We start from the raw sequence: 14,144 nt of genomic DNA on the forward strand, positions 1-14,144 counted from the left end.
ATAAATGTAGAAATATCTACACCGCTATCTGTATAAACGTGGAAATACCTACACCGCTATGTCTATGAACATGGAAATATCTACACCGCTATCTGTATAAACATGGAATAACCAACACCGCTATCTGTATAAACATGGAAATATCTTCACCGCTGTCTGTATAAAGATGGAAATATCTACACCACTCTCTCTATAAACATGGAAATACCTACACTGCCATCTCTATACACATGGAAATACCTACACTGCTATCTCTATAAACATGGAAATATCTACACTTCCATCTCCATAAACATGGAATTATCTACACCACAATCTGTGTAAAAATGGAAAAATCTACACCACTATCTGTATAAACTTGGAAATATATACACTGCCATCTGTATAAAGATGGAAATATCTACACCGCGAGCTGTATGTACATTTAAATGTGTACACCGCAATCTGTATAAACATGGAAATTCCAACACCACGATGTGTATAAAAATGGAAATATCTTCACCGCTATCTGTATAGACCTGGAAATACCTACACCGCCATCTCTATAAACATGGAATTATCTACACCGATATCTGTATAAACTTGGAAATATCTGCACCGCTACCTGTGTTAATTTGGAAATATCTACAACGCTATCTCTATAAACATGGAAATGTCTACACCGCTATCTCTCTAAACATGGAAATGCCTACACCGCTATCTGTACAAAAATGGAAATATCTACACCGCTATCTTTATAAAGATGGAAATATTTACACCGCTCTCTGTATAAACTTGGAAATATCTACAACGCTATCTTTATAAACATGGAAATATCTACACCGCCATCTGTATACACATGGAAATCTCTGCCCTGCTATGTGTATAAACAAGGAAATATATCCACCGCTATCTCTATATACATGGAAATATCTGCACCGCTATCTGTATAAACTTGGAAATATCTACATCACCATCTGTATAAACGTGGAAATATCTCCACCGCTGTCTGTATAATGATGGAAATACCTTCACCGCCATCTGTATAAACATGCAAATATCTACACAGTCATCTGTATAAACATGGAAATATCTACACCACCATCTCTATAAACATGGAAATATCGATATTGCCTTCTGTATACACATAGAGTTATCTACACAGTCATCTGTATAAACATGGAAATATCTACACTGCTATCTATACAAACTTGGAAATATCTACACCGCTATCTCTATAAACATGGAAATATCTACATCGCTAATTGTATAAACATGGAAATATCTGCACCGCTATCTGTATAAATATGGAAAGACCTACACCGCCATCTGCATAAACATGGAAATATCTACACCGCTATATCTACAAACCCGGAATTATCTACACCGCTATCTGTACAAACATGGAAATATCTACACCGCCATCTGTAGAAACCTGGAAAAATCTACACTGCTATCTGTATAAATGTGGAAATATCTACACCGCCACCTGCATAAACATGGAAATATCTACACTGCCTTCTGTGGAAAATGGAAATACCTACACCACAATCTGCATAAACATGGAAATATTTACACCGCTACCTGTATAAACATGGAAATATCTACACGACTATATGTATAAACATGAAAAATATACACCACGATCTGTATAAACAAGGAAATGTCTCCTCCGCTAACTGTATAAACATGGAAATATCTACACGGCTACCTTCATAAACATAGAAATATCTACACCGCTATCTGTATAAACATGGAAATATATACACTGCGATCTGTATAAAAAAGGAAATAACTCCACCGCTATCTGTATACCCATGGAAATTCCTACACAGCCATCTGTATAAACATGGAAATATCTACCCGCTATCTCTATAAACATGGAAATAACTACAGTGCTATCTCTATAAACGTGGAAATATCTACACCGCAATCTCTATAAAAGTGGAAATATCTACACCGCCATCTCTATGAACTTGGAAATATCTGCATCGCTATCAGTATAAACATGGAAATATCTACACTGCTATCAGTATAAACATGGAAATATCTACATCGCTATCTGTATAAACATGGAAATATCAACACCGCTATCTGTATAAACATGGAAATAACTTCAAGGCTCTCTGTGTAAACATGGAAATATCTACAAAGCTATCTGTGTAAACTTGGAAATATATACACTGCTATCTGTGTAAAGATGGAAATATCTACACCGCTATCTCTGTAAACATGGAAATATCTACACCGCCATCTGTATAAATATGGAAATATCTACACCGCTATATGTATAAATATGGAAATATCTACACCGCTATCTCTATAAACATGGAAATATCTACACCTGTATCTGTATAAACATGGAAATAACTACACGGCTATCTCTATAGACATGGAAATATTTACACCACCATCGGTAGAAACATGGAAATAACTACAAATGCATGTGTATAAACATGGAAATATCTACACCGCTGTCTGCAAAAGCATGTAATTACCAACACCACTATCTGTATAAACATGGAAATACCTACACCGCTATCTGTGTAAACATGGAAATATCTACACCACTATCTGTATAATGATGGAAATACCTACACCGCCATCTCTATACACATGGAAATATCTAAACCGATGTCTGTATAAACTTGGAAATACCTACACCCCCATCTGTATAAACATGGAACTATATACACCATTATTTGTATACACATGGAAATATCTCCACCGCTATCTGTATAAACATGGAAATATCTACACCGCCATGTGTATAAACATGCAAATATCTACACAGTCATCTGTATAAACATAGAAATATCTACACAACCATCTCTGTAAACATGGAAATATCTATAGTGCCATCTGTATATACATGGAAATAACTTCACCGCTATCTGTATGAACATGAAAATATCTACACCGCTATCTGTATAAACATGGAAATATCTACAGCGCCATCTGTATAAACATGGAAATAACTACTCCGACATCTGTAAAAACATGGAAATAACTCCACCGCTATCTGTATAAATTTGGAAATATCTACACCGCTATCTCTATATACATGGAAATATCTACACTGCTATCTGTGTGAACATGGAAATATCTACACCGCTATCTTTATAAACATTATTATATCTACACTGCCAACAGTATTATAATGGAAATATCTACACAGTCCTCTGTATAAACATGGAAATGTCTACACAGCCATCTGTATAAACATGGAAATACCTAAACCACTCTCTCTTTAAACATGGAAATATCTACAATGCTATCTGCGTAAACATGGAAATATCTACACCGCTATCTTTCTAATCATAGAAATATCTACACCGCTATCAGAATAAACATGGAAAATCTACACTGCAAACTATGCAAAGATGGAAATATCTACACTGCTATCTGTGTTAACCTGGAAATATCTACACCGCTATCTGTATAAACATGGAAATATCTACACAGCTATCTTTATAAACATGGAAAAATCCACACCGCCATCTCTATAAAAATGGAAATATCTACATGGTAATCTGTATAAATATGGAAATATCTACACCTCTATCTGTATAAATATGGAAATATCTACACCGCTATCTGAATAAACACGGAAATATCTACACCGCTATCTGTATAAATATGGAAGTATCTACAACGCCATCTCAATAAACATGGAAATGTCTACACTACTATCTGTATAAACATGGAAATATCTACATGACTATCTCTATAAACATGGAAACATCTACACCGCTATCTGTATAAATATGGAAATATCTACACAGTCATCTGTATAAACATGGTAATATCCACACCACCAACATTTTAAACATGGAAATATCTACTCTGCCATCTGTATATACATGGAAATATCTACACAGCCATCTGTATAAACATGGGAATATCTATACCACCATCTCTATAAACATGGAAATAACTACACCACTATCTCTGTAAACATGGAAATATCAACACTGCAATCTCTATAAACATGGAAATATCTAAACCGCCATATCTATCAACATGAAAATATCTATACCGCCATCTCCATAAACATGGAAATATCTTCACCGCCATCTGTATAAACATGGAATTATCTACACAGCTATCTGTATAAACATTGAAACATCTACACTGCCATCTCTGTAAAGGTGGAAATATATACACTGCGAGCTGTATAAACATGGAAGTATTCACACCGCTATCTGTGAAAACATGGAAAAACCAACACTGCTATCTGTAAACATTTAAATATCTACACCGCTCTCTATCTAAAGATGGAAATATCTACACCACTCTCTCTATAAACATGGAAATACCTACACCGCCATCTCTATACACATGGAAATATCTACACCGCTATCTCTATAAACATGGAAATATCTACAATGCTATCTGTGTTAACAGGGAAATACCTACAGAGCTATCTGTGTAACCACTGAAATATCTACACCGCTATCTGTGTAAAGATGGAAATATCTACAACACAATCTGGGCAAAGATGGAAATAACTACACCGTTATCTGTGTAAACATGAAAATATCTACACCGCTATCTGTACATACATGGAAATATCTACACCGATATCTGTATAGACATGGAAATATCTACAACGCCATCTGTATAAATATGGAAATACCTACACTGCTATCTCAATAAACATAGAAATGTCTACACCGCTATCTGTTTAAACATGGAAATATCTACATGGCTATCTCTATAAACATGGAAATATCAACACCGCCATCTCCATAAACATGGAAATACCTACACAGTCATCTGTATAATCATGGAAATACCTTCACCAATATCTGTATAAATATGGAAATATCTACACTGCCATCTGCATAAACATGGAAATACCTACACAGCCATCTCTATAAACATGGAAATCTCTACACCACTGTCTGTATAAACATAGAAATATCTGCATCGTTATCTGTGTAAACATGGAATTATCTCGAACGCTATCTCTATAAACATGGAAATATGTCCACCGCTACCTCTATAAACATGGAAATATGTACACTGCTATCTTTATAAACATGGAAATATCTAAACCTCTGTCTGTATAAACATAGAAATATCCACACTGCCATCTATATAAACATGGAAACAGCAACACTGCTATCTGTATAAACATGGAAATATCTACACCGCCATCTGAATAAGCATGGAAATATCTCCACCGCTATCTGTATAAACATGGAAATATCTACATCGTTATCTGTATAAACATGGAAATACCTACAGCTACATCTGTTTCAACATGGAAATATCTACACCGCAATCTCTATAAACATGGAAAAGTTTTCATCGCTATCTGTATAAACCTGGAAATATCTATACTGCCATCTGTACAAACATGTAAGTAGCCACACCGCTATCTGTATAAACATGGAAATATCTACACCACCATCTGAATAAACATCGAAATATCTACACGGCTATCTGTATAAATATGGAAATATCTACACCGCCATCTCTATAAACATGGAAATATCTCCAACGCTATCTGTATAAACATCGACATATCTCCAAAGCTATCTGTATAAACATGGAAATATCTCCACCGCTATCAGGATGAACATGGAAATATCTACATCACTATCTGTACTAACATGGAGATATCTCCACCGCGATCTCTATAAACATGGAATTATCTACACCGACATCTGTATAAACATGGAAATATCTCCACCACAATCAGTATAAACATAGAAATATCTACACAACCATCTGTATAATCTTGGAAGTATCTACACTGCCATCTCTGTACACATGGAAATACCTACACTGCCATCTGTATACACATGGAAATACCTACACAGCCATCTGTATCAACATGGAAATAACTACACCGCTATCTCTATAAACATGGAATTACCTACTCTGCTATCTCTATAAACATGGAAATATCTACACCACTATCTCTATAAACATGGAAATATCTACACCGCCGTCTCTATAAACATGTAAATATCAACACTGCCACCTCCATAAGCATGGAACTATCTACACCGCCATCTGTAAAAACATGGAAATACCTACACTGCCATCTGTATAAAGATGAAAATATCTACATTGCGAGCTGTATAAACATGGAAATATCTACTCTGCTGTCTCTATAATCATGGAAATATCTACACCGCTAACAGTATAAACATGGAAATATCTACAACTATACCTGTATAAACATGGAAATATGTCCACCGCAATCTGTATAAACATGGAATTATCTACACCGCTATCTGTATAAACATGGATATATCTACACCCTATCTGTATAAACATGGAACTTTCTACACCGCTATATGTACAAATATGGAAATAACTACACGGCTATCTCTATGAACATGGAAATATCTTCATCGCTAACTGTATAAACATAGAAATAACTACACCGCTATCTGTATAAACATGGAAATATCTACACCGTCATCTGTATAAAGATGGAAATATCTACACCGCGAGCTGTATAAACATGGAAATATCTACACCGCTGTCTGTATAAACAGGGAAATATCTACACCGCTATCTCTATAAAAATGGAAATATCTACACCGACATCTACATAAACAAAGAAATATCTACACCTCCATCTGTATAAACATGGAAATATCTACACAGCTATCTGTATAAACTTGGAAATATCTACACCGCTATCTGTGTAAAGATGGGAATATCTACAGTGCAATCTGTGCAAATATGCAATTATCTACACTGCTATCTCTGTAAACATGGAAATATCTACAACGCCATCTGTATAAACGTTGAATTATTTATACCACTATCTGTATAAACATGGAAATATCTACACCGCCATCTGTATAAACATGGAAATATCTACATAGCCATCTGTAAAAATATGGAAATATCGACACTGCTATCTGTATAAATGTGGAAATATCTACACCACAATCTCTATAAACATGGAAATATCTACAATGCTACCTGTGTAAAGATGGAAATTTCTACACTGCAATCTCTGCAAAGATGGAAATTACTACACCGCTATCTGTGTAAACATGGAAATATCTACACCACTATCTGTGTAAACATGGAAATATTTACACCGCTATCTGTATAAACATGGAAATATCTACACCGCCATGTGTATAAACATGGAAATATCTACACCATCATCTATATAAATATGGAAATATCTACACCGCTATCTGTAAAACATTGAAATACCTGCACCGCTATCTGCATAAACATGGAAATATCTACTTTGCTATCTGTATAAACATGGAAATATCCACAATGCCATCTGTATAAACATGGAAATATCTACACAGTCATCTGTATGAACATGGAAATATCTACACCACCATCTCTATAAACATGGAAATATCTACACTGCCATCTGTATACACATGGAAGTACCTACACAGCCATCTGTATAAACATGGAAACACATACAACGCTGTCTCTATTCAAATGGAAATATCTACACAGCCATCAGTATAAACATGGAAACACCAACACCGCTATCTCTATACACATGGAAATATCTACCCCGCAATCTCTATAAACATGGAAATGTCTACAAAGCCATCTCTATAAACGTGCAAATATCTACACCGCCATCTCCATAAACATGGAAGTGTCTATACCACCATCTGTGTAAACATGGAAATATCTATACCGCCATCTGTATAAACATGGAGATTTCTACACCGCCATCTGTACACAGATGTAAATATCGACACCGCGAGCTGTATAAACATGGAAATACCGACACCGCTATCTGTATAAACATGGAAATACCAACACCGCAATCTGTATAAACATGGAAATAACTAGACCGCTATCTTTATAAACATGGAAATATCTACTCCGCTATCTCTATAAACATGGAAATACAAACACCGCTATCTGTATAAACATGGAAATATCTACACAGCTATCTCTGTAAACATGGAAGTATATACAACACCATCTCTATAAACCTGGAAATAGCTACACCGCCATCTACATAAACAAGGAAATATCTACACTGACATCTATATAAAAATGGAAATATCTACACCGCAATCTCTCTAAACATGGAAAAACCTACGCCGCTATCTGTATAAACAGGGAAATATCTATACCGCCGTCTGTATAAACATGAAAATATCTCCACCAATATCGGTATAGACATGGAAATATCTACACCGCTATCTGTATAAACTTGGAAATATCTACACCGCTATCTCTATAAACATGGAAATATCTACACCACCATCTGTAAAAACATGGAAATATCTACAAAGTCATCTGTATAAACATGGAAGTATCTACACCACCATCTGTATAAACTTGGAAATATCTACTCTGCCATCTACACACAAGGACATATCTACTCAGCCATCCGTATAAACTTGGATATATCTACACCGCTATCTCTATAAACATGGAAATACCTACATCGCTATCTTTATAAACTTGGAAATATCTACACTGTCAGCTGTATAAACATGCAAATATCTACACCAATATCTGTATAAACATGGAAATACCATATAGCTATCTGTATAAAAATGGAAACATTTCCACCGCTATCTGCATAAACATGGAAATATCAACACCGCTATCTGTGCAAAGATGGAAATTTGCACACCGCAATCTGTGCAAAGATGGAAATATCTACACGGCTATCTGTGTAAACATGGAAATATCTACACCACTATCTCCATAAACATGGAAATATCTACACCACCATCTCTATAAACATGGAATTATCTACACTGCAATCTCTATAAATTCATTAATATCTACACAACCATCTATATAAACACAAGGCCATCTGCATAAACATGGAAATATCTACACCGCCATCTGTATAAACATGGAAATATCTACAGCGCTATCTCTATAAACATGGAAATATCTGCACCGCTGTCTGTATAAACATGGAAATATCTACACCGCTATCTCTACAAACATGGTAATATCTACACCGCCGTCTGTGTAAACATGGAAATATCTACACAGTCATCTGTATAAACATGGAAATATCTACACCACCATCTCTATAATATGGAAATATCTACACTGCCATCTGTATAAACATGGGAATATCTACGACACCATCTCTATAAACATGGAAATATCTACACTGCCATCTGTGTACACATGGAAATATCTACACAACCATCAGTATAAACATGGAAACATCTACACCGCTATCTCTATACATATGGAAATACCTATACCGATATCTCTATAAACATGGAAATATCTACAAAGTCATCTCAATAAACATGAAAATATCTACACCACCATCTCCATAAACATGGAACTATCTACACGTCCATCTGTGTAAACGTGGAAATATCTACACCGCTATCAGTATAAACATGGAAATATCTACACTGCCATCTGTAAAAAGATGGAAATATCTACACCGCAAGCTGTATAAATATGGAAATATCTACACCGCTATCTGTATAATCATGGAAGTACCAACACCGCTATCTGTATAAACCTGGAAATAGCTACACCGCTATATATATAAACATGGAAATATCTACACGAGTATCTCCAAAAACATGGAAATAACTACAACGCCATCTCTATAAACATGGAATTATCTACACCGCTATCTCTATAAATATAGAAATAACTACACCGCCATCTCTATAAACATGGAAATATCTACACCGCCATCTGCATAAAAATGGAAATATCTACAACGCCATATGTATAAACATGGAAATACCTACCCTGCCGTTTGTAAATAGATGGAAATATCTACACCGTGATTTGTATAAACATGGAAATATCTACATCGGTATTTGTATAAACATGGAAATATCTACACCACGATCTGTATCAACATGGAAATATCTACACCACTATCTCCAGAAGCATGGTCATGTCTACACCTCTATCTGTATAAACATGGAAATATCTACATGGCTATCTCTATAAACATGGAAATTTCTACACCATCATCTGCATAAAATTGGAAATACCTACACAGTCTTCTGTATAAAAATGGAAATATCTACACCAACATCTGTATAAACATGGAAATATCTACACTGCCATCTGTATAAACTTGGAAATATCTACACAGCCATCTGTATAAACATGGACATATCTACACCGCTATCTGTATAAACATGGACATATCTACACCGCTATCTGTATAAACATGGAAATACCTACACCCCCATGTGTATAAACATGGAAATATCTACACCATCATCTGTATAAACAAGGAAATATATCATCGCTGTCTGTATTAACATGGAAATATCTACACTGCTATCTCTATAAACATGGAAATATCTGCACAGCTATCTGTATAGACATGGAAATACCTACAACGCTATCTCTATAAACATGGAAATATCTAAACCGCCATCTGTATAAACATGGAAGTATCAACACAGACATCTGTATAAACATGGATATATCTACTCCACCATCTCTATAAACATGAAAATATCTGCACTGTCATCTGTATACACAAGGAAATATCTACACAGCCATCAGTATAAACATGGAAACATCTACACCGCTGTCTCTATACACATGGAAATAACTATACCGCTGTCTCTATAAACATGGAAATATCTACACCGTCATCTCTGAAAACATGAAAATATCTACACCCCCATCTCCATAAACATGGAACTATCTACACGGCAATCTGTCTAAACTTGGAAATATCTACACTGCTATCTGCATAAATATGGAGATATCTACACTGCCATCTGTATAAAGATGTAAATATCTACACCGCGAGCTGAATAAACATGGAAATATAAACACCGCTATCTGTATAAACAAGGAAATACCAACACCGCTATCTGTATAAACTTGGAAATATCTACACCGCTATCTATATAAACATGGAAATATCTACATCGCTATCTCCATAAAATGGAAATACCTACACCGCCATCTCTAAAATAATGGAAATATCTACACTGCCATCTGCATAAACATGGAAATATCTACACCGCCGTCTCTATAAACATGGAAATATCTACACCGCAACCTGTGTAAAGATGGAAATTTCTACTCCGCAATCTGTGCAAAGACGGAAATATCTAAACCGCTATCTGTGTAAACATGGAAATATCTACACCTCTATCTGTATAAACATGGAAATATCCTCCCCACCATGTGTATAAACATGGAAATATCTACACCGTCATCTGTATAAACATGGAAATATCTACACTACTATCTGTATAAACATGGAATTATCTACAGCGCTATCTCTATAAACATGGAAATATCTGCACCGCTATGTGTATAAACATGGAAATATCTCCACCGCTATCTAAACATGGAAATATCTACACCTCTATCTCTATAAATATGGAAATGTCTACAACGCTATCTCTATAAACATGGAAATGTCTACACAGCTTTCTGTATAAACATGGAAATATCTACATGGCTATCTCTATAAACATGGAAATATCTACGCCGCCATCTGTATAAACGTGGAAACACCTGCACAATCTTCGGAATAAACATGGAAATATCTACACCACCATCTTTACAAACCTGGAAATATCTACACTGCCATCTGTATAAACATGGAAATATCTACACAGCCATCTCTATAAACATTGAAATATTTACACTGCTATCTGTATAAACATGGAAATATCTACACCGCTATCTGTATAAACATGGAAATATCTACACCACCATGTGTATGATCATTGAAATATCTACAACGTCATCTGTATAAACATGGAAATATAACACCGCTATCTGTACAACCATGGAAATATCTACAACACTATCTCTATAAACATGGAAATATCTACACAGCCAACAGTATAAACATGGAAACATCTACACCGCTATCTCTATACACATGGAAATACCGAAACCGCTATGTCAATAAACATGGAAATATCTGCACCGCAATCTGTATAAACATGGAAATATCTACACCACCATCTCTATAAACATGAAAATATCTACACCGCCATCTCCATAAACATGAAACTATCTACACCACCATCTGTGTAAACATGGAAATATCAGCACCGCTATCTGTATAAACATGGAAGTATCTACACTGATATCTGTATAAACATGGAAATATCTACATCGGTATCTGTATAAACATGGAAATATCTACACCGCTATCTCTATAAACATGGAAATGTCTACACCGCTATCTGTATAAGCATGGAAATATCTACATGGCTATGTCTATAAACATGGAAATATCTGCACCGCCATCAGTATAAACTTGGAAATACCTGCACAGTCTTCTGTATAAAGTTGGAAATATCTACACCACCATCTGTATAAACACGGAAATATCTACACCACCATCTGTATAAGCATGGAAATATCTAAACAGTCATCTCTACAAACATGGAAATATCTACATCGCTATCTGCATAAACATGGAAATAGCCACACCGCTATCTGTATACACATGGAAATATCTACACCGCCATCTGTAAAAACATGGAAATAACTACAGAGTCTTCTGTATAAACATGGAAATATCTACACAGCCATTTGTATGAACATGGAAATATCTACACCGCTATCTGTATAAACATGGAAATATGTACACCTCTATCTGTATAAACTTGGAAATATCTACACTGCTATCTCTATAAACATGGAAATATCTCCACCGCCATCTGAATCAACATGGAAATATCTCCACCGCCATCTGTATAAACAGGGAAATATCTCCACCGCCATCTGTTTAAACATGGAAATACCTACACTGCTATCTGTATAAACATGGAAATATCTACACTGCTATCTTCATAAACATGGAAATATCTACAAGGCTATGTGTATAAACATGGAATTATCTACAACGCCATCTGTGTAAACATGGAAATATCTTCACAGCTATCTAAGTAAACATGGAAATATCTACACCGATATCTATATAAAGATGGAAATTTCTACACTGCAATCTGTGCAAAGATGGAAATATCTAAACCGATATCCGTGTAAACATGGAAATATCTACACCGCTATCTGTATAAACATGGAAATATCTACACCGCTATCTGTATAAACATGGAAATCTCTACACCGCCATGAGTATAAACGTGGAAATATCTACACCGTCATCTGTATAAACATGGAAATGTCTACACTACTCTCTGTGTAAACGTGGAAGTATCTACACCACCATGTCTATAAACATGAAAATGTCTACATTGCCATCTGTATACACATGGAAATATCTACACAGCCATCAGTATGAACATGGAAACATCTACACCCCTATCTCTATACACATGGAAACCCCTATACCGCTATCTCTTTAAACATGAAAATATCTACACCTCCATCTCCATAAAGATGTAATTATCTACACCGCCATCTTTGTAAACATGGAAATATCTACACCGCTATCTGTATAAACATGGAAATATCTACACTGCCATTTGTATAAAGATGGAAATATCTACACCGTGATCTGTATAAACATGGAAATATCTACACCGCTACCTGTATAAACATGGAAATATCTACACCGGTATCTGTATAAGCATGGAAATATCTACACCAAAATCTGTATCAACATGGAAATATCTACACCGCTATCTCCATAAACATGGAAATATCTACACCGCTATCTGTATAAACATGGAAATATCTACACAACCATCTTTATAAACATGGATATACCTACACTGCCATGTGTATAAACATGGAAATATCAACACAGCCATCTCAATAAACATGGAAATATCTACACCGCTATCTGTATAAACATGGAAATATCTACACCGCTATCTGTATAAACATGGAAATATCTACACTGCCATGTGTATAAACATGGAAATATCTACACCGTCATCTCTATAAACATATAAATATAACACCGCTATCTCTATAAACATGGAAATATCTTCACCGCTATCTGCATAAACATGGAAATATCTACACAGCTATCTCTGTAAACGTGGAAATATGTACACCGCTATCTCAGTAAACATGGAAATATCTACACCGCCATCTCTATAAACATGGAAATATCTACATATTCATGTGTATAAACATGGAAATATCTACACCACCATCTCTATAAACATGGAAATGTCTACACTTCCATCTGTATACACATGGAAATATCTACACAGCCATCAGTATTAACATGGAAACATATACACCGCTATCTCTATACACATGGAAATAGCTACACAGCTATCTGT

This window comes from Pan paniscus, chromosome 8, assembly GCF_029289425.2.
Source record: "Pan paniscus chromosome 8, NHGRI_mPanPan1-v2.0_pri, whole genome shotgun sequence".
Classification (NCBI taxonomy): domain Eukaryota; kingdom Metazoa; phylum Chordata; class Mammalia; order Primates; family Hominidae; genus Pan; species Pan paniscus.